The 27,271-nt window shown below is 37.1% G+C and overlaps 1 long non-coding RNA gene across 2 annotated transcripts in view; it reads left to right on the top strand.

Annotated features, from left to right (window-relative positions):
* LOC111768340 (uncharacterized) overlaps positions 1 to 27,271 on the top strand; it is a 505,095-nt gene that overhangs the window by 224,097 nt on the left and 253,727 nt on the right. The window lies entirely within an intron of this gene.

Below are 27,271 nucleotides of genomic sequence, written 5' to 3'. Positions count from 1 at the left end.
AAATGTCCCTCAATTTGAATTTATCTGATGTTTTCTCATGATTAGACTGTGATTATGGTTCTTTTGGAAGAATACCACAGTGGTGAAGTGCCCTTCTGATCACTTCAGGGAGTACATGATATCAGCATGCCTTACCAATGGTGACATTAACCTTGATCACTTGGTTAAGGTGATATCTGCTAGGTTTCTCCAGTGGAAAGCAATTATTTTTCCATTTCTACACTCAGATCTTTGGCAGTGAATCACTGAGTCCAAGTTACTCTGAAGAGGAGGGAAATTAAGCTCCACATCCTTGAGGGAAGCATATCTATATATGTATTATTTAGATTTCTTCCTTAAAGATTTGTCACATTTTCGTTTATTCAATCATGTATTTATATCAGTATTGACTCAAGGGTATTTTATTCTTTCAGTTATAACCCAATACTATGGCTGTTAATTTAGATGCTCAAATAACAACAGCTTTGACCAGGTTCGCCTTATATTTTCATTCTCCCAGTTCTAGAATCAGCCATTTCTCCAAGGGAGAATGGAGACTCTTTCTTTCTTTCTTTTTGGGTGAGGGAGATTGGCTCTGAGCCAACATCTATTGCAAATCTTCCTCTTTTTGCTTGAGGAAGATTGTCACTGAGCTAACATCCCTGCTAATCTTTCTCTATTTTATTTGTGGGGCACTACCACAACCTGGCTTGATGAGTGGTGTGTAGGTCCATGCCGGGGATCCAAACCCATGAATCCTGAGCTGTGGAAGCCAAGCACATGAACTTAACACTATGCAACCAGGCTGGCCTGAGAAATGGATCCTTTTATTGGAGAGTGATATTTAGAAAACAAGATCTGAGTGCTGCGTATGCTTATTGCTATTAGGGTATCACTGCACCTAGAACCCCTCCATAGACAGTGCTAGGAAATATTTCATGTATAGTAGCATGCATTCACACATATCTATCTATCCATCTATCTATTGATTTGTTAATATAAACATGAATTTATACTGACAGCTATGACTCTAATCCAGCACAACAGGGTTCATTCAAATCTACCCACTCCACTTGTTTGTTTGTAATCTCTTTCTCTTACGGTGAGAAACCAATGTCTCCTATTATCTACAATTTATTTGCTTATTTGTTGAAATCCAATGCATGTATTGAGTAGTTTCAGGATTGCTAACCCATTGCCCTGTGAGGAAAAAAAAGTGCCACTTAAAGTACAGAGTTTCTGCGTAGTTCTTTTTGGTTTTACGGTATTAGGTAAAATTACCATTTTCCAAAGGTATAAGTACCTAAGGGTTAGCTCATTCCCAACCCATCCCTCTTTAAAGTGTTTATGTAATAGACATTTATAATATAGTTAGATGACATCCTAGTTGATTTTTAAAAACATTTGAATAAAGTGGAATGCAATTCTATGGGTTTTCCCCACTTTTTGCTTGCTTTAGGTTTGGTTTGTTTCTCTTTCTCTAGTTTATTAATTGAAAGATTATTTATTCATTTTGGAACCTCATTCTTTCTTATTATGAACATTTAATGCTACAAATTTCCCTCAAAGCACTCTGTTAGCTGCGTCTCACAAAGTTTGACATGTTGTATTTTCATTTTCCTTTAGTTCACAATACTTTAAATTTCCTTGAGTATTTTATCTGAAATTAATATAATTATTCCAGCTTTTTTTTGGTTAGTGCTTTCATGCTGTAACTTTCTCCACCCTTTTATTTTAACCAATCTGTGTCTTTGTATTTAAAGTGGGTTGCTTTGAGACAGCATATAGTTGGGTCTTGCCTATTTATCCAATCTGTCAATCTGTTATTTAATGCATACATTTAGATCATTCAGATGTAAAGTAATTATTGATATGGTTGGATTAAAATCTACTATCTCACTAACCTTTTACTATTTTGTTTTATTAGTTCTTTATTTCTTTTCCCCTCTTTTTCTGTATTCTAGGGTTTAATTGAACATTTTTTTGTAATTCCATTTTACCTCCTCTATATATTTACTGCTTATGCCTCTTTAAAAAATTTTGATAGTTTCCATAAGATTTGCAATATGGATTCTAAATTATGTATATTCATCTTCAAATAATTTCATACTGCCTAATGTTTACTTCTAGATCCTTATAACAGTATTTTCCCAATTCCTCCTTCCCATTCTTTGTGCCATTGTTGATATCTGTTTTACTTTTACATATGATGTAAACATACAAACATTGTCACTATTATTGATTTTAACAGTCATTTAACTTTGACAGCAACTAAAAATAAAAAAATATTATATTTTACGTTTGTTTATTACATCTCTACATTCTTCATTTCTTTGTGTAGAACTAAGTGTCTGTCCTATATCATATTCCTTCTGCCTGAAAAATGTCTTTTAACATTTCCTCTGGAGATGGTCTTATGAAAATGGATTTTGTCAATGTTTTGTTTTGTTTTCTGAAAAATTCCTTAGTTACCCTTAACTTTTGAAGGATAGTTTCATTGAGTATAGAATTCTGGTTTGAGAGTTCTTTTTTCTTTAAGCATTTTAAATTTAAAACACCATTATCTCCTTTTTTGCCTTTTTTTTCTGATGAGAAGTTTGCTTTAATTCTCATCCTCATTACTTTAGAGATAACACTGTTTCTCCCTCTGACTGCCTTCAAGATTTTCTCTTTATCTTGGTTTTCAGTAGTTTGAAGACAACATGCCTAGAAGTGTTTTTATTTTAAATATTTTATTCTGTTTAGTGTTCTCTGAGCTTCTTAGATATGTGGTTTGATGTCACTTACTAATTTTCAAAAGTTCTTGGCCCATCTATCTTCATATTTTTCCTTTGTCCCATTCACTGTCTTGCTTCTTCTGCCTTCTGGGGTTCCAGTTATGCATATGTTAGACCATTTAAAATTATCTCATAGACCTTGGATTCTCAGCTCTGTCCCCCTCCACTCTTTTTTTTCTTTGTGTTTCTCTTTGGGTAATTTCTACTGACATTTCTTTAAGCTCCCTGATTCTTTCCTTGGTTCTATCAACTTTATTTTTGAGACCATCAAAGAAATTCTTTATCTCTGTTACTGTGTATTTGATTTTTAGCATTTTTACTTGATTCTTTATTATAGTTTCTACCTCTCTGGTGAGATTGCATATTCAATTTTCATGTTGTCCACCTTTTCCATTACAGCCTTTAATGTGTTAATTATAGATATTTTATATTCTCTGTTTGACACCTTGTCATACCTGGCCTTGCCTTTTTCTTTATGCTTCGTAGTTTCTTGTTGAAAGCCAAACATGTTGAATAGGAGAATTTGATACTAAGGTATGTTCTTTCTTATGCCTTTCCTTTTCCTAGGCCTTCAGTGTGAGTGTTTGTGTTCTAGTCAGAGTTTGCACTGGCTATGGAGCTTGTTACTGCTGTGGTTGCCCTCATTGGACCAGTTTCTCTATGTGAGCCTTTGTGCTTGTTTCTGCCCTTGGCTTTGGCTCTTCTTTTGTGCTGTTTCCCAGGGACAGTCTGCTCCATGCTGGTCCCTCAGCTGTATTCTACTGTTATCTTCCTTCTACACTTAGCATTATGAGTAGTGAGCACAGAAGGGAGACATTCTCTGACATTTTGATTGAACCTCAATATTGGGGAGGCCCAGATGTAATGCTAAGTAGGCGTAGAAAATATTCATACACATCCCCCAAGAAGAAAGCTTCCCCCCGTTCCTCCTACCTCAGTTGCAGTGGGTTTCTACCAGTGTCTGCAGATTACAGTTTTGAGTCCTTTCTCAGTGCTTATCGAGGCTTTTGTTCATTAGAGGGGATGGTTTGGGGAAGAGTTTCACAGTGGCTTCTGTTCTTCTCCCCCAGCCAGCACTGTAAGACAAGATTACTTAGGATTCTTTTTGACTAATTCTTTTCCTTTTTGCCTAGGGCTTTGTAGAGCAAGAGCCTGCAAGAAGGTGCAAATCCTCCCCTATGTCTGAGGCCTCCTGGGGTTTCATACTTTCACACTAGCCCACACTAAACCTTTGGCATTTATCAGAAATTTTCTAGCTTAATCTTCTTACCAGCTTATAGGGCATTTGGGAGTGTCTTTCCCAAATAAGCAAAAGCTCCGTTCCCATTTTCCTACGAACGCCTCTCTTTCTCTAGGTTTGATGTTTGTTGTTTGTCCTGCAACCTCGCTGCTCTGATGGGTTCGAGAAAAGTCACAAAGACAGTTTTTTCAGCTTTTATTTGTTGTTGTAAAGATGGAAACAACTCTCTTTCTAGCTTTTCACATGCCTGACTTGAAACTGGAAGCGTTATTGTATTTTTAAAGCTCTATTCATTTGTGATTCTGAATGATCAAAACAATCCAGGTCAAGCTGTTTTTCTGATAAATGGGACTGTTTCTTTGACTGACTTGATAATTCATGTCCCATTAGTCAAACAATATTGTGCATGAGATCAGAACTGGAGTGTAGGACAAAGACATAAGCATAGAGCCTTTTGCTCCTAGAGTCAATAGGTTTGGTGTCCTGTGAGCTCTTCAATTGCCTGCTTCTTTTAACTTTACTTCAATGTCTTAAAGAGAGCAGAATCTCTCTCTTTCTTAGTTTCTCTTTCATTTTATTATACACAATGCTGAGAATAGAAAATATAGAGACAAATGTCATGAGAGTTTGAGCAGAATCAGGCTGGCCTACTATAGATTCCAAGAGAAAGTGGCCTGATGCAAGCTGGTGAAGGGTACAAGGACCACGTGGTCTCCTGGCCTGCTTATGTGGTGGGGCTTGAGCCCCACTAGCATTTCAGAGGACTGGTTAGGCTGTTACAATGGGATTGGAGAGAGTAGAACTGGTGAAAGGAGCAGGCAACATTCTGTCTAGAACATGAGTGCAAACCTGGGTATTTTGTCTGTCCTTTTTTGGTATCTCCCAAAGATTTTTGGGCTCCTTTTCACCTAGAGTGTCAGCAAAACTCCATGTTTCTACTCAAGTTCTGGACTTTCCTAGGAGGCCTCTAGCATATCCTGGCTAAAATAAACTGGTATGGGGTGGATGGTCATGCTTATTCAATTCTGAAGCTCCTTGGCATGCTCCTCTTCTAGCAGGAAGAAAATTTTTTCACGCATGATACCTGATAGCCACAGTGATGCCTGGTGAGCATGGTTCCCAGATCTTTTCTTCTTAGACCTTGGACCAGATAACTAGATTCAAACTCTCTCCAAATTTTTGAAGTTTCACCAGAACCTCTTTGGAAGGGTAGAGATTCCTCAGCTCTTTAGGAAAGTTGGCCGACAAATGGATATTTCAATGATCCTTGATCTCTTTTGCATCAGCATTTGCTAAGGAAATTGACCAAATGTTGAAGTATTTGTTTGAAATGTGGACTCAATGCTAAAAGCATTAAACATCTTTGTATAACCCTTTTTTGGGCCTTGTCTTCACTGATTGTGTCAACAGTAACCAGGGCCTTGTGCTATATTATAGAACTTGGATATCAATGCACCATAGAGGCAGGTCTGGTTAGTACTTAAGTCACTTCTGGGGCTACTGGTGGCTCCTTTGCATATGTTGGTGGGGGGTATCCTCACCTGTGCTGTTGACTCTGGATGGTCTACTTACTGTTTATGGTAGAATTACTCTTCTTGGTCTGTTTGGTCAAGGAAAGTATATTTATTACTTCTCTTTGCATCCGCAGTTGACCATCCCTCAGGCACTATTTTGTGCTATTTCCTTTAGACTTTTCAGATTACCATGTTGAACCTTGATATCTTCTTTGATAGAAGATTCCTGTCTTCTGTGGCAGAGATTGCTAGCTGCTTGCCAAAATCTATGTTTTTCTTCTTTCCAATCACCCGTCTGTAGTACATTTCCTATCCTCCTTCACAGTCAGGTGAAGCCATTTGATTGGGTTCTAGTGCATGAAAAGTGAGAATTAATATATGCCATTTCTGAGCCAAAGTTTTAAGAAGCAGGCATACATCTTCCATGCTCTCCTGACCGTATCTGCTGGCTAAATGCAAATGACCACGGGTCCTTAGAGGATTGTGGAGCCACAAAGCTGAGCCTTGGGCCCTGAATCATCAAATGGCAGGAAACCACCTGACTTAAACTCATGTGATTAAGAAATAAACTAGTATTTTATATGAGTCATTTGCCTTCTGTTTATTTTAGCCTGTCTGATCATACATCCTTAAGGTCCTTGCTGCCTGGTTGATCATGTTCTTGTGCTCCTTCAAGCCAGAGTTCTTAGAAATGCTGGTCTAAGGAGATAACTGTTCACCCTTCTGAGCACTGGAAAAACCAGGCTAGAATAGCTCAATTTTTACTTGGTGGTATGTGTCATGGGGATTTGGATTTCTTTGTCTTTGGCACATTAACTAATTGCTTCCACTTTTGTTAATGGATATGTCGATATTGATTTTTAAATTGTTTTTTTTTTTTTGGTGTCACCCATTCCTATATTTCTTTTCAGCACCAACCCAGTTGAAGTTTTCTACGGCAAAAAATCAAATGTGAGGTACTTAAACACTTTCCATACCTTTCTCAGTTATTTTCACCAAGACTGAAGGAGGGCAACAAAATTTATGGTCTCATGGTAATTCCCTTACCAACATCCAAGAGACTGATGAAAATGAAACAACCTGGCCATAGTCATGGACAGTGCAGTTTTATACTTAGGAGACTGCATGTGGTAATCCTTCCCACATCACCCGCTCTCCCACCCAAGGAATTCTACGGAACACTGGTCTTTTCCTCCGAAAAGTACTCAGATAAATTTGGGAAGTGCTGTCTATTATAGCACCTCTTGGAATGTCACCAGGTATGTAGCACATTCTAGGTTCTGAGAGAGATGTCCTGCAGCTAAATACTGTTTAACTTAATTTAGCCCATTCCCATATTAATGCGAACAAAACTTAAGCAGGTTGCAACTATTAAAGTTATTAAATTCCAGAATCTACTGTAATAATATTGCCATTACTATTTTTATTTTTCAGTTTGTACTTGCTTCCTATCTCTTTTCAATTTAAGTACATTCCTTATAAACTGCCTAGAACTAGATTTTTTTTGTAGACCCAATTTCACAGTTTTTATCTTTAATGAGGGATTCAGTTTATCTAGTGTAATAACCAGTTCATTGACTTTATGGCTCTCATCTTTCTTTGTGTGTTTATTTATTTATTCTGTTTTCCTCTCTTTTTCCTTTTCTTTATTTTTGTTGGTTTGATTAAGTTGCTATTTATTCAATTTTCCCCCCATGTTTAATTTGGAAATTCTCTGGTTTTCTATTTAATTCATAGTCACATCTCCTTCCCAGCTCCCATATTCAGATAGCTATTTTTCTACTATTATTTGGAAAAAGGTTCCATGTCATTTATCAAGATGCTCCATTTCTTTTGGTTCCTTGCTCCTCCATAAAAATGAAACTGTTGGGATAATTTTATTTCTCCCATCCTTCCCTCCCCCCACCCCATTCCAAGTTTTAGAATGCTTATTTCCTCCTCTCTTCTGCCTTACCCAGATTTCTAAGTTTCAACTAGACAGCTTAGTGTTTTTTGTTCTGGACTATAATTAGAACTTTCTTTGCTGTATGTTTCTTCAGTTTCAAAATACATAAAAAACACTCATATAATGTGTTCGTGTATCCTACAGTATTTATTTATGTCTATCTATCAGTCTTTTAATGTTTTTTGTTCACTGTGGTTCCTTCTCCTCTTCATCTTTCCTCATTATAAAATCTGATTTTTGGTGTATTTGTTATTTGGTTAGAGTCCTTATTCTTATTTCTTTATTATTTATATGGAGTAACTAGGTGATTACTCTCTGATTTTTGTATGTCTAAAATTATCTTCCATCTTGCTGTGTGAGTAACTTCTTTCCATGAGTAATCTCTAGTTGACATTCCACCATTTTATAGCATCAAATGTTGCAAATGAGAAGTTTGTTGGCTAGCTGATTAATTTTTATTTATTGGCAATCTCTTTTCTGTCTAAATGAGTGATTTCTGTATTTATACTTAGATTTCAGTAATTTTTTCTGCATGTGCCATATTCCATTTAAAAAGGCAACAAAATGGTGAGATACCTAGCAATAAACAAATAAACATGTAAGATCTATATAAAGGAAACAACATGCCACTAATGGAAACACTGAAATGCTATAGCTAGAAAGGAATTTTCAATATTACATAGAAAGACTCATTATGTTATAGGGATCAATTATTCATAAAATAATCTACACATTTAATGGCATCCAGATAACCTCTTGCCAACTAGACAAACTGATTTAAAAGATATTTTGGAGAATAAATATGCATGAATAGTCAGGGAAATTCACAAGTAGGAAAGTCATGAGATTTGTACCCTGATAGATATTAGGACATACTATAATGGTACAATAATTAAAACTCCTAAGCATTGAAATGAGTATACATAGAGATCAATATAACAAAACAAATATTCAGAAATAGATCAAAATATAGCAGATACATAGTAAATTTGACATTGCATATAATGGGGACAAGGTGGCTTATTCAATAAGAGGTGTTGGGACAATAAGAGAAACATATTTAAAAATTGTTCTCTCTTTACTTCCTTTCTTTCAACAAAATACATTGCAGATGGATCAAGGATTTAATTGAAAAGTTGAAACCATCTTGTTGTTAGAAGAAAACAGAGATTAAAAAAACTCAGAAGGAAGAAGGCGTTTTTAAATGTGACACATAATTTAGAAACCTAAGTAAGTTGATAATTTACATAAAAATGTGCATGGGAGAAGCTTCATAAACATAAGCAAAAGACAAATAATAAATTGTGAAAAAATAATCTGTAAACATATTACAGAGCAAAGGCTAATGTTTTTAATATGTAAGGAATTTATCAAATTAATGATAAAATTACCAGCAACCCAATAGAACAACTGGAAAAGAATAGGAACAAACAGATTACTGAAAAGATAATCCAAATAGCTCTTAAAAAGATTTTTAAAAACTTAATCTTGGGGCTGGCCATGTGGCATAGTGGTTAAGTTCATGTGCTCTACTTTGGCAGTCTGGGGTTCCCAGGCATGGACCTACACACCACCCATCAAGCCAAGTTATGGCGGTGCCCTACATACAAAATAGAGAAAGACTGGCACAGACGTTAGCTCATGGACAATCTTCCTCAAGCAAGAAGAGAAAGATTGGCAACAGATGTTAGCTCAGGGCCAATCTTCCTCACCAAAAAAAGAAAAATAAAAAAAGCTTAATCTCATTCATAATAATAGAAATACTATTAAACCTATAATGGGAACCCATGTATAAGGTTTTATACATCCTAATGCTGGTGAGAGTGTGGGAAAGTGGAAACTCTCATACATCAGTGTTTTTTTGGTTTCTTTTTGAGGAAGATGAGCCCTGAGCTAACATCTGCCAATCCTCCTCTTTTTGCTGAGGGAGACTGACCCTGAGCTAACATCTGTCCCCATCTTTCTCTATTTTTTTAACATGTGAGACAGCTGCTACAGCATGCTTGATAAGCTGTGCATAGGTCTGCACCTGGGATCTGAACTGGCAAACCCTGGGCCACTGAAGCGGAGGACACGAACTTCACCACCACACCACCGGACTGGCCTCTCATACATTGTTTTTGTATGAGTCTAAATTGATATAATTTCTATGGTGGGCATTTGACAATTTGTTATTAATTTAAAATACACATATCTCTTGACCCCGAAATCCCATGTCTAGGAATGTATTCTACAAATATACTCACGCAAATGTGACTACATATACAGGAAAATTCACTGTAGTATTTATTGTAATAACAAAATATGGGAATCAACCTAAATATCTATTGATAGAGAAGTGGCTAAACAACTTAATAGTACACTCATAGAACAGAATATTATGTAGCCATAAAAATAACACATTTTAATGTGAAGTTATCTGCATGATATATTGCTAAGTGGAAAAATAAGATCCAGAGTAGAGTGTATAGTATTATATAAGCATGCATGTGTCATATATTTACCTGTATAGTGCATAAAATCTCCTTGGAACAATACATAAGAAACTATTAAGGTTGCTGCCTCCAAGGAGGGCACTGGCTGCCTGAGGAAGGTTGGTGAAAGGGTGCATTAGTTTGCTAAGGCTGCTATAACAAAGTACCACAGGCTAGGTGGCTTAAACAATACAAATTTATTTCCTCACAGTTCTGGAGGCTAAAAGTCCCAAATCAAGGTGTCAGCAGTTCTATTTCTTCCGAGGCCTCTCTCCTTGGCTTACAGATGGCCACCTTCTCGTTGCGTCCTCACCTGGTCTTTCCTTTGTGAGCACACGTCCCTGGTGTCTCTTTATGTGTCCGAATTTCCCCTTCTTAGAAGGACACCAGTCAGATTGGATTAAAGCCTACCTGAACGGTCTTGTTTTAACTTCATCACCTCTTTAAAGGCCCTATTTCCAAATATAGTCACATTCTGAGGTTCTGGAGGTTAGAGCTTCAACACACAAATTTTGTGGGGGGAGCATAATTCAGCCCATAACAAAGGGCAACTTACTTTTCACTACAGTCCCATTTATACTTTTTGTATTTTGTATTGTCTAATGTTATAACTTGTGAAAAATAAATACCCTCAAAACAACTGCTATGGACCAAATGTTTCTGTCCCCCAGAGTCCATATGTTGAAACCCCGATCTCCAAAGTGGTGGTATTTGGAGATGGGGCCTTTGGGAGGTAATTAGGTCATGAGAGTAGAGCCCTCATGATGGGATTAGTGCCCTTTCATAAAGAAACAAGAGAGAGCTCGCTTCCGTGTGAGGATACAGGGAGAACATCTGTCTACAAGTCAGGAAGCAGGCTTACCTCAGACACTGGATCAGCCGGAGCTTTGACCTTGGACTTCTCAGCCTCCAGAACTGTGAGAAATAAATGTGTTGTTTAAGCCACTCTGTCTATGGTATTTTGGTTACAGCAACCCAAATTGATGAACTGACTGAGATCATGACCCTGTAATAAAAAATATCAAGTTGAAACTTTGACTTCCTATTGGCCCAGTAGAAGAAGGCTCAATACAATTTGGTGTGACAGCTGGCTTAAATATTAAAATAAACTGCAACACAGGCCAGTGTCAGTTTAGGGGAATATATACTTGAATTCATGAAAAAGATTATTTACTTTATAATTACCATATGATTCCTTTAAATAAAAAGCTTTCAGGGGGCCGGCCCCGTGGCCGAGTGGTTAAGTTCGTGTGCTCAGCTTTGGCCACCCAGGGTTTCGCCAGTTGGGATCCTGGGCGTGGAAATGGCACCGCTCATCAGGTCACGTTGAAGCGGCATCCTATATAGCACAACCAGAGGCACTCATAATTAGAATATACAACTGTATACTGGGGGGCTTTGGGGAGAAGAAGAAAAAAAAACGATTGGCAAACAGCTGTTTAGCGCAGATGCCAATCTTAGGGGAAAAAAAAAGCTTTCAATATCATTCACTTTGCAGATATTTTCAGAAGCATTTTATTGCATAAAGAGAATTACACCTGAACATTTTTATTAATTTAGTGGTGTAATACTGCCAAAGTAATATAACAAGATTTTCATGTGGAACAATTTTCATTCTTTGACATTCTATTCTCCTTTGAGTTACATAGGTTATGTATCTGTTTAATAGTGAATTCACACTTACATTTGAATAGAATTTAAAATGGAATGAACGGAAATACTCTTAATGCAGTAGCCATAAAAAGGCAGTTGTATATATTAGTCACAGATATTGCATAGTTACCATGATAATCTAAGGACTATATGCTTCCTCTGAGATTTTAAAGAACAGCATGAACAGCCATCTTTCTGGGTTAAGTATAGTCATGTCTAGAGGCAAGGGGATATTTAGGTAGTTCTTCAGATCCCATTCTGCCTTGTGATTACTATAACAACAGTTGTAAAAAGAACACAAAAGCTACACCTTCTGTAACACTTGATGCATCATTTGGAATTTTTATAAAGATGGTTACCAAATATGTTCTATCTATTAAAATGATTTGCTTTTTAAGGTAATATAGGACTACACTAAATGTTACTAGAAAGAATGTCATCAGAACACAGATCCATTAATTGCTGATTTTTCACGACAGGTCTTTAAAATAAAGACTATACACTACTATCTCAAGAAATTAGAGAGATGTCAAAGTTCTTAAGAAGTACATTATATCAAGTCATGAACTAACTGGCATTTTCCACTGAGAGTGAAGTTTGTGAAAGAACTGGTCTGCAAATGCTCTCCTTAGTTATGTCATATATAGGGTAGCTACCTGTAGAAACATTCAGTTGTAACTAAATCAAAGAGCATTTCTCTTAGGGATGGAGTAATTCCTGTCCTCAAGGAGACTATAGTTTTTGAGTGATGACACTCTCATAGAGATCCTTCACAAACACATCAAATACATGACTCATCTCTCCCCCAACTCCTTGGCCCCACCTCACATTTGACAAGTACATTTGTATACACCACAGGAGAAAGTGGGATTAAGTGTTTTGACAGTAGATATAAATTTGCAGTTAACTCTACAAGCTAGAAAAAGCTGCCTGAATTCTAGTTTCAAGAAGAAAATATTAAGTACAAGTAAGACCACAAATGACTGATGATTTTAATTTACATTTACTCTACTGTGGACTGTCTAGTGACAGATTCCTTCTTTTTGGGAGAACTAGACATCCTTCCCCAAAGAACTGGAATCATACTAAACCCAGCTAGAAAGGGGAATTCAAATTTCATTAAATGACATTACCACTAGCACATTATTATATTGTAGCCATTTTGCTATGCTACTGCCACATTCGAGCAATGCATTAACTGTGTCAATTTTGGAACATAGTCTGTCATTTTGGAATAGATCATATTTCCAGCTTTCTGCAAACGAAAATAATGTACAAGGTCAAACACTTCAAAATGTTCTGCCTGACCATTGGTGCAGCCGCGATAAGGCCCCCAACTATCATGTTCAGGTGCAACAAACACTCTTTATGCATACAATAATTTCTGATGTGTCCAACAGTCACAAGAAATAGAGGAGCCATATTTTTGAGACAATATGTGCCATAAATTAGGTAGTGACCATTTGTTCCTACAAAAGTAATATTTTTCCATCAGCTGGCTAACAGATTATGAATACAAACAGCAGATTCTCCGAAAGCCTGTTTAAAAGTTTCAGTACAGGATTTGTTGCATCATTTTTCTTCACCTGTAGAGATTGCTGTCTGAAGCTGCGTTGGAGGAAAGACGGCAAAACTGGAACCACCCACCCTATCAGCCCATGTGTGTGGGTGTATGCACGCGCACGCACACACATGATTTTTCTTCTTTTCAGAGTCCCTTTTCTTTGGCTTGATTTCTTGACTCCTTGGAAGTCATAACTGTGCCTTTCTCTACCTTCCTGCTTTCGGGTCCAGCTTAGGCATCGACTTCAAACCATGGGCGCATCCTCTGCTGGCTACTGGTCTAATATCGGGGTTTGTTTAACCCCCCTTCTCTCCTACCAGCATGCAGTGTGGACCCCCTTGATTGCCCTCGATTCTGGCTCTAGGCTGAGGCATATACTCACAGAGGCTACCATAACTCAATCTTGGCTGGCAAGAAGTGACACTGATTTAACCATATGTAGACTTTTGAGGGCTGAAAACAATTTAAATTTTGAAAATTCATCAGCATACACTCTGAAAAAGCAGGAAAGAGTTAGTCTTCTCAGGAGTCCCTGTGACTGAGGGAGTAGTCTTGGGAGGAGACATAAGGCTTGCTTTCTTGCTAGCTTTGTGATCTTCAGTAAACTTTTTCTCATGACAATTGGAGTAATGCAAATGTAAGGAGAGCAGGGAGGCGTTTAACTGGCACACATTTACTGAGTCCCTACTGTTAGGGGCATTATCTTATCTCACCCTTATAACCATCCTGAGATGCATATTTGACCTCATTTTTGCTAATAAGGAAATTGAGGCTTATAGAAGTTTATGTGACACATCTGAAGTCATAGTTATGAAATGACATCTCAGGAGTTCCAACCTAGGTCTGGATGTGGATCCACACAGGCTTTCTATTACATTAAAGCTGGCCTTGAGGATGCCAAACAAAAGCATAAACAAAACAAACAACAACAACAAAACTTAGGTAAAGATACTGGAAATTACTGAGGTTTTGAACAACTTAGCAGAATTAGGCAGAAATTTACTTTTTCAGAAAGACTATATACCAAGGATGCACTTGTCCAAAGGATTATTTGGTATTACGCTGAATCCACTGTCTGAGAAAGCATGTTTTAAGTTTTCCTTAAAACTTATGAAGTTTGAAATAAGATTTCAAGATAACAGGCTACTCTTCAAATAATTCACTCTTGTATCCAGTTCCCAGCAAGGAACTACGTTCAGCTGCAGCTCTGTGGTCAAAGGACTGGCATTTGCAGCGGTTTCTGAACATCCTGACTCTGTTTTATTAAACCCAGTCTCGCTCCTTCTATCCGATGAGGTTAGTCTGGCAAACTCTTTTGGTAGCGATATTCCATCAGATACTCTCACAGCTCAGCATGCAAAGAAACACTCTGGGGTTAAATTGTCTGATTTTGGTCTGCATGGGATTCGATGTTGATTCTCCTAGTCATAACAAGATTATATTTTCAGAAAAAGAAAATGCTTTGAGTTGGGCTAAATTGGTACTTTTATTCCTAGAACGTTTTTATTAAGGAAGATAGTAAAGTTTAGCCTTCCCCTCTCCTCTTTGTGCCATCAACCATTTGACATAGATTTTAATGTTGTTTTTACCTAGGGTCCACCTTCAGACAGCCGCTTTCATCACCAGGCTGGAGTCCTCGTTCAGCATTTTTAGAGCAGTCAGGGGTGAGGCCTTCTTGCTCCCACAACCCCATTAATAAACGGAGAGCTGGCTCTGCAGCCACTGGCCACGGCTCCCAGTGCAGCCACCCATCACAACGCGGTAGTAAATCAGCCCTGCGTGTTTTCCTAATTTTAGGTTTGGTCTGACTTAATCCATCTAATAGGAAAAACATCTGGTCCAGTTTTACTTTTAATCTGTTCTTTACATCAGGAACCTTATCGCCCTGGGACCAGGTAGTAACAAGAGGTCGGTTCTTGTACCTGGGCATGGCTACGCGTGGTCCGTGCCTAATAAGGGCCTGCTTTCCATTTATGCTCTCCAGGCCTTTATAGGCCTTCATTAGCAATAAAGCATTGACATCACAATCAGTTTGGGGTTGTAAATTCCATGATTAGTGAAAAGGCAGTGTTGTGACACATTTGGGGTCAAGGGGAGCTGGGTGTATAATCTGGAGTGGGGGAGGTGGGTAAAGTTATTTTTTAGTGATAAATTTGCAAAGATCTGGGGATTTAACAGCCTTTCTATTAAGGATAAATATTCTTAAATACTGCATCTGAGTTGAGTTTTACTTTTATATGGTTGTATTAAGGCACAGAAAATATTATTTTAAAAAATGTACGGAAATAGAGGAAGCAGTAAAATATTGTCATATGGAGTCAGTTTAGTTTCTGTTTCTATTAGGCGTACAAGATAGCACAGCCCATTTAACCCTTTTCAACAGACTGTAAAATGACTCCATTTTAACATTTTTGACTACAGTTAGAAGCAGTTTGGGTTTTAGATATCACTTAAATGAAAAAGAAACAGGGGTCATTTGGTTTCTCAAATAGCATTTTCCACTTACTTTGTTTTCCTCTCGATGTTCATCTCTGATTATTTTTCTATGTCCGGCTCTCCTCCATCCTGATGCCCTACCTTCCAGAGCTCTTTCTCTCTCTTTTGTTTTTGAGAGAAGTTTTGATACACTGTGAAGATGGATTTTCTGATTGAGCTGAGATCAATTGTTGCAAAGATGCTGAGCTCTCGCCTTGGCTTTCCACTTCTCTGAATTGGTAGAAAATCGTGGACAACGTGTGGTAACAGAGGACTCTACGGGAATTAACTTCAAATAGCCCCGGGCCTAAAAGCTCTTCCCAAATCTACAGTATGTTAGGGGACTTTCACTCCCCAAAGTAATGTAGCTGTTTATGCACTCCTGCCTCTGAGTTCCTTTTAACTGGGGCCCGAGGAGAGGTGCATAAGCAACATTACTCCGGCAAGCAGGAATTAATTATTGAAATCAATTATTGCAACTTTCCGATGACTGCAGTCAGTCCTCAGTGAGTTGACATAAAAAATGCTTGTCTCGATGGCTGTCTCTGTAAAAAGAGATTGAAATAAATCAAAAAGAAAAGGGCCTGACTTTCAACTTGGTTCCATTCCGTCTCTTAGGATTTCTTAAGAACTTTACTAGTTTGGGGTTTACAAAAAGAAAAGGTTTTAACTCTTTTCTTCCATGAGTGGAAAATTATGTTTCCTACATAGTGGAAGGATTTTTCTCACAATGTAGAGAGTTGTTTTGGCTTTCTAACTCGGGGAACTATTAAAACTGATTTGAAGGGCCAGCCTGGTGGCATAGCGTTTAAGTTTGCACGTTCTGCTTCAGCAGCCCAGGGTTTACCGGTTCGCATCCCGGGTGTGGACCTATGCCCTGCTTGTCAAGCCACACTGTGGCAGGCGTCCCACCTATAAAGCAGAGGAAGATGGGCACAGAGGTTAGCTAAGGGCCAGTGTTCCTCAGCAAAACAAACAAACAAAAAAGAAGAGGAAGATTGGTGGCAGGTATTAGCTCAGGGCTAATCTTCCTTAAAAAACAAACAAACAAAACTGATTTTAAATTGACTCTAGCTTTGCCAGTGTGGGTATTGTCTGAAGGCTAAAGCAATATTTCTTGAATTTTCTGCCTGTGGTTCTTGTCTCCTAATCTTTGCCAGGCATGTCCTCTCCCATTTCCTTTGTTTATTTTGGAAACATTGAGAATTTACTTGGCAGGCATTCTCTAATGGACAGGGTAGTATATCATTAATAGATTTTTTAATACATAGGAATAATATGGGTGAACATTCAAAGGGAGTATTTCACAGGACTCTCTGGAGGGTCACCTTACAAATAAGAAGAGTTGAATGTGATCACGTCCATGAATTTCAAGTTGGGCCATCAACTATTTTTTCAACCATGGGACTAACTCACCATCTGTGATAAACTGATTGATCTGCAGTAGCTTTTCTATTTGGAGATAGTATGATTCTTAGAAAAGAAATGAAGATAGAGCCCACCACTGAAATATACGCTTATTCCTCTGTGCAAATCTACCACTCAATGGCAGACCAAATTTGAGGCCCCCAACAAGCTTGAGGCCCTATTAGTATCTGAAACTGCAAGATAAAGCGAATGCTTTCGAGGTAAACATCAACAGAAAGAGAGAGATCGTCCCTTAGAATAGAAAGGATTCCTCTGGACCAGGAGAAGGAGGAGAAATACAGAATAGTAATGAGAGTAGAGAGGTCAGTAAGCTCCTGAGAAAGAGATCCAGCAACCTGGAAAGTATTATGATCCCAAAGAGGGAATGGCTGAAGTATCCATCTAGGCAGCCTCACAGAGATGCCCAGGCCAGGATCTTCAAGAAGACCCACTGGTCCAGGGAGCCTTGTGGACAGAATGAGGGACAGGTCAACTGCAAACCGTCTGACTGTCAGCCATTGCTCCCTATGTCCCTACTTATAATATCTTTTCAAAATACCCTGGCCATATGTAAATCTCCTAGGACTTAACCAACTTTGAGAAAGAGAAGAGGGAAATCTGAAATAGTGGGATTAAATTTTCTGCTAACTCAGCAGAAACAAGGAATAGAGCTTGAAAGAGAAAGGAAATTGGCTTAGAGAAAAATGAGATAATGCATATTTCTTGCACCCCGAATTCCTGCACTATGATTTCTGATAGTTGTAAATTCTGTCATACATTTATATCCATTCAAATTGTCTGCAAATCTCTGCAGCTCTGGACTGGCCTATGACTTGTCTCCTTTCTGCCATCCTTCTTTTAGAGCTCACTATCAGCAGAGACTGTGGCACCTGAAAATTATTGCTATGTAATCTGGATTCTTAATAGAAATTCCAGGAAGCTCAGTTCTGGGCAGCATATGTGAATTGAAGGGAAATAAATATTCTTTTTCTGAGGTCAAGAGGAGTCACGAGTAATTTAAGGTTGGCATCCTCCCTTGTCTCTGGTTCTCTCTGGAGTCTGTGACAATGATTAGGGATGGGTCTCTTGTCTTATAGCCTATATGGGAATGTGTGATTTCCCATTCTTTTCTCTCTGGCTGTATATTACTGCGTGGAGATCTCTTTTCCTGCTTTCTTCCTTAGATCTCAATCATTAATTCATATAGCCAAATGAATAGATTTAACAAATGTTTAATAATTCCCACTGTAAAAATTAACTGCTTAAAGCCTTACACTAGAAGAGATAGATATAATAGATACGATAATCTAAAATATTAAATAGAGTGGGAAAGAGGTTGAGTGAAGAGGGAACATGAGTGATCTGTATGAGCTGAGTTCAGAAGTAATTCTCAGCAAAGCCACTACTGGAACACAGGTATTAGGAGATGGCAAGAGGCTAGGTGTCAAGGTAAGAACCCTCAGCAAGTTAAAATCTCTAAAGCTGGAAATTTGAATTCTTATGTATGACATTATTCAATCACTTGCCGTGGTTTCATTTTATTACAACATTTTTCCAAAACTGGCTATTAAAAACAAAAAAACAAAATAAAACTGTTGCTAAGATTTTCTTTATTCAGGAAGGGCCTCAGGAGTATGTTTTTTTCTTGTGTTTGTGAATCCAGTACTTCCTCTGATATTTTGCTCAGGTTTTCTAGAAGCAGAGACTGACACAGGAATTTGGGTGCATGTTGTTTATTGAATGAATGCTCTGAGGAGAAAGGAAAGGAGGAGGCAGGATGTAGTAGGGAAAGCATCTAAGCAAGGGTGTGCTTCTCAGCCTGCTCCCACAGGGAGTTCTGAAGCCTGAATTGTACCTTAGATCTGATGTCTCACGTGGAGGTAAGGAGCTGATCTGTAGTACCTCCACGTGACTCAGTCATTGACTGGGGGCTGCTCACTCCACCTCGTGTGAGGGGCTGTGAGTGTGTGTGTGTGTCAGATTTCTCAGGCAGAGTGGCTCTTGTTGGGTCAAAGGCTGTTCTCCAACACTCAGAGCAGCTCATACTGACCCAGTGAGGGGGATATGGACAGGGCACCAATGGCATTCACTTTATTTGGGAATTCTCTGTTTTTATCATCTTTAATATTTTTAAAAACTTTCTAAATTTAAAACGTTTAACTTAACATTAATCTAATATTATTTTTAACATCTTTAATAATTTGAACATCTTTTCTATATGAAACATGCATTTCATATTCTGATGCTTTGCTGGAGTTAACTCATTTAGCTGCTCAATAGATTATTTCTGATAAGTGATTGAATTTTGGACTGTTCTTAAGCAAGACAAATATTAGTAAACCCTAGTGTTGAGTTACTTTATCGCAAGGGATACTAGAAATGTTACATCTATATTTTAAACGTTCCTTCCCCACTCCTCTTCATGCAGAAAATATTAATAGGATATGTGCTTTCCACGAAAGAAATTGTTTTATTTTGTTTTACCTGCACTTTTCCAGAGACTGAAGTAATAATCTATGGGTCTCTTTCTTTTTCAGTGAGGAAGATTGGCCCTGAGCTAACTTCTGTTGCCAATCTTCCTCTTTTTGCTTGAGGAATATTGTTGCTGAGCTAACATCTGTTCCCATATTCCTCTATTTTGTATGTGGGATGCTACCACAGCATGGCTTGATGAGCAGTACCTGGGATCCTAACCCAAGAACCTTGGGCTACCAAAACAGAGCACGCAAACTTAAGCACTATGCCACCAGGCCAGCCCCCATGAAGTAATAATCTTAATAAACAAAATGATTGCAAGAATAAGTGGGGGAAAGTCAAATTTATATTTAGAAAATAAGAGTGCAGTGACAGTATTATAAGTACACTATGTGGAACTGCTTTTGATGTTTGGAGATCAGTAGCAAGATTATAAATGGCTCGGTAGCTTCAAATTTCTTACAAAGGTCGTCACTGATTATTAACCAATAGGTATTGAGATTATGTATCTTGGTGAAACGGTGGTTGTTTTGATTTCTTGTAAGACCACATAAGAAAATGGATTTCAATCTATCAGTCAGCATTAAGAAAAGAGGGAAAAAAGTCTTGGTTATAAGAAGTCATAAACCACCATGAACTCCTGAGGTGGTTCTTCTGTACACTCACCTTCACGGGCCATTTGGACTTATGCAGGAAGGCACAAAGCTTTTCAGGTTAAAATGAATCATTTTCCCTTCCGACAATGACCAAGTAAGAGCCTTTGTACATCAGATACTGTTACTGAGGATTTGAACCTTTTGCAAATTTGCAGAAGGCTTCATTCCACATTGTGAGGGTTAATGCTTCCTTACTGGCTGACTAGGAACCATTTGAAGAGTTTGAAACTTGTTATTTTCACATTGGTACTGTACATATGTCTCCAGAGTGTGGGAGCTTCATAAACAACACATTTTGATGTGAGCAGATGTACTGCATCTCTAGAGGTTAGGAAGTTTGTTATTACAGACAGCCCACCTAACATCCATTTGGTTAGACTCCATTAGGTATATTAAAATACAATGCGAGCTGTCTGAATGGAAAGTTTATTTGGTGGTCAGTGGGGTATTCACATCTCCTCCAGATGAAAAGTTTAGTCTCAATAGCAGTGGCCACATTCCAGTGATATATATTTGTAATATTGACTCCTGTGCGGGTACTACTGATGGCTTTTGCTGGTTCCTAAAATAAATGTCTTGGTGCAGCACTTAATAGACATGATCTTAACCATTTTTATATTCCAGGGAGGGACTACTGTTATTGTCCTTATAGGGTAGAAAGGAAATATGGAAGCAGACAAGGGGGATAAATGATATTCTCATATGCTTTTGATTCATGTTTTACCTTCACTCTCTACTCCAGCAGAAATGATTTTGTTCTTTCAGGAAAAAAAATCTACTATAGGATTAGCTGGACAGCAAATGGCATCCCTTAAAGCAAAGGGCTTAAAGAGGAAATTATGAAATGCATTAAATTTCTCTCAAATGAAATATGACTCCTAGGATGGCGATCAATTCTTAGTTGAGAGGTAGTGAATGGAGGTTAAATCATGAATTCACACTTTCCCTTGTGATCATCAAATCAGTGCTCTTAAATTATCTTCTTTAAAGGCTCAGAGTCACTTGTTGTTTTATGCTTTTCCCATGTCCTTGGTACTAGCATATTAATGGTCTTTGCCATTTGTAGAGTAGCAAGCTGCCAGATCAATAAGCGTGCTTAGCTACTTGCCATTAAAATTGATCTGTACTATCCTTCCGATTGACGTCATATCCAGCTGTAAATATCATCAAGTAAGCTGTCAACTCATTTTCATTATGAGTGTTTTTCATTTCAAAAGATGGACTTCAGTTGGACAGCGTGTTAGGATTTTTCTTCATTATTTCTGACATTTCCCCAATAGCATCAAGCACATCTTTAAAGGAAAATCAGGATTGGCCAAGAACTTTCAAAAAAGAGGAGGAACTAACAGCAGCAAAAACAACAACAGCAAACAAACGAAAAAGATAACACCTAAAGAGAAACATCTTTGCAAGCTAGAATGTTAGAAATTTCTATGAAAATCGAAAGTAGCAAGACTTAGGTGTTCTCGTTCACATGTGAACCAGGCCCAGAAGACCTTTATGAGCATCTGGCTTTACATAAAGAAAATTATAATGTTATTTTCTTGGAAAGTACATTTTCAACAGAGTTTACCATTAGGACTTAAAAGGTGTATTTGTTTATGTGATGGTTGACCAAAAATTCTCCCTGAGAAAAATTCTGGTATTAGCTGTAAACCATCTTGAGAATTAGTGTCATATGGTGATGAGGGTGTACCTACCTGGTCGTTCTTCAAAGTGAAAACCCTGGAAAGGTCACAATTTTTCTAATAGGATGTCAAACTTACCACATTAGTTTGGTTTCTGAAGAGTACTCCTCTATCCTTATCTGTCAATACAGAACAAAAGTCCCCAGGTCTTTGTCTGTGATCCAGTTCCCATTGAAAGTCTGAGAAGAGAAGCAATATTTATTCCTCTAAGCATTCTAAATTGGTATTAATGTAGTAGAATATATATGTGTATATATGTACGTATGTAAATTATAAATAAAAAACAAGTATGTAAATATATCAGGGATGATAAGAGACAGAAAATTTGAGACATTTTTGGATTATCGGATAGTCTGCTATTACATTTTTGGACTATGTTAGTCTAGGTTTTCACAGAATTATCATTACTCGATTGTTTTTTACATTAGGACTCTATTTTTAATTAAAATATGTTACAAGAACCATTTCTATAAAATTCGTAACTAAATTCATCAGGAAAATAATGAGGATTACAATCTGTAACTCCATATATATCCTATATGCAGTTTCTACTAGGAAACAGTTTTTAGAGTTTAATGTTAAGCAAACTTTGTTTTTTATTTATGAGACTCTAGAATCTTCTTTGTTGATAATAAGAATTGTTTAACTGATATTTACCTTTAGTTTTGGCTGCCAGGAAGCTCAGAATAAAATTTGAAATGCACAATAAAAAATTAAACAGATGTGATAGCATATATGTTCTGCATATATGCATTCTTGATTTTATATTTTTATCATTATTACCACTTTACATAATCTCCTTTTAAACTATCTCAAATCCTTTGTTAAAAGAGACAGGGTGTAAGTAATTATAAACAAATAAAATATTGTTTATCACGGTGTCAGTTTATGTTGTCTTAAAAAACTTGTCAACTTCCAGTGAAAGTAAAACCCTGAATTATTCACTTAAGGAAAGTCCATATTCTCTTCAACAGAATGTACAGAATTTATGGGACTAATAAGACCTATACTGTGAATGCCTACCTAATAATAGATGAAAGGATATTTACTGTATATTTGCTAATCTTTCCAACCACCTTGCAAATAGAGACAATGTGTTTCCATTTTTCTGAGGGTCAGAGAATTTGAGGGACTTATTTAAATTAAGGTCACCTACCTGGTAGGTGGTAGAACCACTGCTCAAATTCCTCACATGAAGTGGAGAAATAAACTCTATGGAGTATTGGCTGCAGAATCTGGTGTGCTTTAATTTATAGGAATGCGAAGTTCTATGTCTTATCTTTGTTTTCTTGAGTGCAAGTGCCTGGCAAAGAATAAATGCTAAAGAATAGTTGATACATAATTGAAAGAAAAAATGAGCAAATGTACAACTATATACTGGGGGGATCTGGGGAGTGAAAAAAAAAAAAACAGAAAAAAATTTGCATCCTTTCTTCTAATCTCTTGTACTCTCATCTCCTTTTTTCCTTTTTTTGAAAAGATTGGCACCTGAGCTAACAACTGTTGCCAACCTTCTTTTTCATTTTCTTTTTTTCTGCTTTATCTCCCCAACCCCACTCCCTGGTACATAGTTGTATATCTTAGTTGCAGATCCTTCTAGTTGTGGCATGTGGGATGGCGCCTCAACGTGGCCTGATGAGCGGTGCCATGTTGGCTCCCAGGATTCCAACCCGTGGAACCCTGGGCCACTGCAGCAGAGCATGTGAACTTAACCACTTGGCCACGGGGCTGGCCCCCTACTTTTTTCTTTTTTCATCAACTTATTTCTAATATAATACATTACTTATTTATTATGCTTAATTTTTGTTTGTTTGTTTTCTGTGTTGGCCTGCTAGAATATAACTCCTCAAGGGCAGAAGTCTTTGTTTTATTTATCAATATATCCTAGTTTCCTAGAACATTGCATGAGTCATAGTCTATGCACAATAAATCCTTAAGTTAACAAACTAATTCACATGTGAGAAATTACAGTGCCTTTCTGCAGTTACTACAGGTTCATTGCCAACTATGCTGGGACAAATTGCAACTAACTTTTTTGTGATTATAGGCAGTTGCTTTAGGCAGGTCCATATGGCGCCCTGCCTTTAGGGTTAAGTCAGAGATGTCTGTGCTGTAATGCAGTGTGTTCATTTGACCAAAGAGGTCCCTTAACCTGTTAAGGGCACATAGATGCATGCCCTTTTCTCGCCACTTGACATTTTGCCACTCTGTTCATTGATTATCTAACACAGATCTAATAAAGTGTAGCACTGCTTATTACAGATGGTTTTTGCTTATGCTTTTGCAGAGGTAACATCCTTTTTGCAGGCAGATACAGCCATGGCATTCACTTTCAATGTCTTGCCTCTGGAAAGGCATTGTCTAAAAGTGAGGGCTATCTAGAACATGTATTTTTTTTGGAAAGCAGAGTCTCATACACATCTGATTTTAATTTTCACCTTGGGATACTTTATCTCAATCCTTACTAATAGGTTGTAATTGACACATGATCCTTCATTGGTCGTTAGGAAACCTTCTGATTATTTTCCTTTTTTTGTGCAGGCACAGAAATATTAAACACATTTTTAATGAAAACATCATCCCATAACACAAATATTTTCATTTTAACATATTATTATCAGCTTTTGTCTACCTATATGTATATTTTTCATGGTTGAATTTGTAAAGTTTGTTTAAATTTAATGTTTTTTCTCCAAACATAACCTTTACTTGTTAGCCAACCATCTATGTCACTTGGTGCTGAAGCCTTGAGTTTCATAAACACTGGAATCCAGGAACTAGACAGAAACCCATAATAAAAAGGGCACAACTCTTTCTTTATAATAGACTTTTCTTTCAATTTAGTGTGTTCATTTCCTTTTAAGCATCTGAGTGAATTTCCTCTTTAACCATGAACAGAAAATGAAGTGATTAAATTTGTGATGAGTGTTATTAAGTACCCCATACTACAAATCATTTTTCTAGGGCTAAAACAGAGAGTGACAAAATCTTAGTATTTTCCAGAATTTCGTATTCCATTTTTAAGGAAAGTGTTTGAATTTGATTGATTTATTTTATTGTTATTATTTTGCTTTCCCCAAAACAACAAGTTTTAAACTCTCTTTTAATGAGTTGCTTAATTTTCTCCAGTCTTGATTAACAATTTAGATTGTCTTGGGTCTTCAATCTGGTTTGTGAGTTTAACTCCCCTCCGCAAGTTCTATATTCATTTTGCTGGGTTGATTTGATTCACTCTCAATTAATTAATTTATAATTAATTAATTAATCCCCCCTTTGACAACTGCTTTAGTGGCATCACAACTCATATTAATGGTCGTGTGCCTGTTCTAATTAAAATCAATATGTAGGTCCTAATGACACAGTCTTATCTGTTAGAAATACTGAAACACTAGATGGAATACATTCTGTTTTTAGACCAAGATCCATATGACCTAATACCATTTGATAGTGTAATTACAATAAAAATAATTATTTTGTATCTTAAAAAATAATATGCCAGTCACTCTATACCCCAGTAATCAACACATTGTCTAGAAATTAAAATGGCATTGACTTTTTCAATCAGATAAATAATTTCCCCTCCATACATGGTATCCACTTTGGCTTTTAGATGTATGTAATGCCTTCATTCAAATGCCATCTAATTTGCTAGACTTTACCATAACATAAATTCTAAATTTGTTTCAAATATTGCTAAATTTGTAGAGTAAGGGCTCCATCTTAAAAGACTTTAGCTCCATTTGTGAATCTGACACTGACCTAAAATAACATATTAAGAGGAGACCAACGTTATTTCTGCATCCCTCTGTATTGGAGCAGCACTGATAAAATTTTATAGTGGGCTGGTATAAGGATTAAGTTATAGTCCCCTCCCAATTAAAGAACAGCCAGTTTATTATGCTATGTATGGCAGAGAAAGCAGAGAGAGCTCATTTAATATTAGTTGAAACTTGGCATAGAATTTTATATAGTGTGGGGTTTGTCTAACTAATGATCATGGCTGTAATTTTAAAGAGATGTTTCGGGTCATATGCATTAAGCCGAAGAGAAGCTCTGCCTTCCTGAGACGAATGAAAGGTCTCAAACGTGCTCTCAACAACCTAATTTTCTAAAAACATGTTACTCTATGCTTGTTTCGCTGACCTACTTTCGTTGGTCAGCCTTATGATTTCTTCTTTTTCTCTTTGACTATTTATGTATCGTGTAAAAAATCAGCATCTTCAGACACCATCACAGGCTATATAAAGCCAAGCAATCAATATTAAAACAGTGCTTACTCTGTGCAAAGCTCTGTGTAGAAAGCTATATAAAATCCAAAGAAGTTTCTGCTCTCGGGGAGCTAACACATCCATTTTCTTCTCAATGTCTGTTTCTCCCTTCTCACCATCAAAAATGGTCAGTTTTGATCTTTTTTTTAAAACTATCCCATTTTTCTTTCTTTTTTTTTTCTCTTTCAGACCATTTTATTCAGGCTTCTTTTTAATGATTCTTCTTATTTCATCTGTATTCTCTTGTTACAATATTTTGCTCCAAAATTTAGGAGAGTTTCTTTTTATTGTTAGTCCTTAGTTTCTTCTCCTTAATGAACCATTGAGCAACATACATACCCTGCCTCAGACACAGAGTAGTTAAATCATATCTTAGGTGGACTAGTGAAAGCTTACTCCAGTACAAAAACAAAACACACGAACAGACATTCCTTTGTATGCATCTGTGAGACGCAATTCAAATTATTTACCCCTTGAGAATCACTGCTTATACAATATAGAGAAAAGCACCTTTCAAGAGAATAACCTAACATGGGCTTTTCTCTTTATCAATGCCAATGTTAATCTTTGTTGAAACCTACATGGAAGGTAATTCTCCTAGTAAATCTGGTGACCAGGTAGTTTGTGCACTCAATGTCATATACTAAAATAGCAAATCAACGTTTTAGGTTTAGAAGACTCTTGGGCTTTCTATTATTAATCAGGCTATTGATTCTCTCGCCCAATTGCTGCTACCACCAAACACAGACACACAACTCTGGCATACACTATTCATTATCAAAATCAGCCGCTAACATTGACTTTTCACTTGTACACAGTGAAACACTCAGGGATCTATTTTGAGTGCTAAGAATAATCATTGAGATCACTGATTTGGTACTGTTCTTCATTATAAAAGCAGTATCCATAAAGCAATGTGACCATTCTTCTCTCATCTGCATTGTTTTTACCTAGTCCCATAAATGATTATATTTTGTATTTTAAAGACTTAAAAAATAGAAGGCCAGAGTAAATAATTTAAGAAATACAAAATTGAATAACTGTTCAGTTGTAAATGAGGTGTCATCCCAGCCTGTTTCAGTTCCTCCTCCTGAAGACAAACATTCTTCTTGGTTTCTGATGTACACTTCCACATTCATTAGGTAGTCTTTATGTA

This window comes from Equus caballus, chromosome 1 (genome assembly GCF_041296265.1).
Source record: "Equus caballus isolate H_3958 breed thoroughbred chromosome 1, TB-T2T, whole genome shotgun sequence".
Lineage (NCBI taxonomy): Eukaryota > Metazoa > Chordata > Mammalia > Perissodactyla > Equidae > Equus > Equus caballus.
The sequence above is the reverse complement of the archived record's forward strand: the minus strand, read 5'-3'. Positions and strand labels throughout refer to the sequence as shown.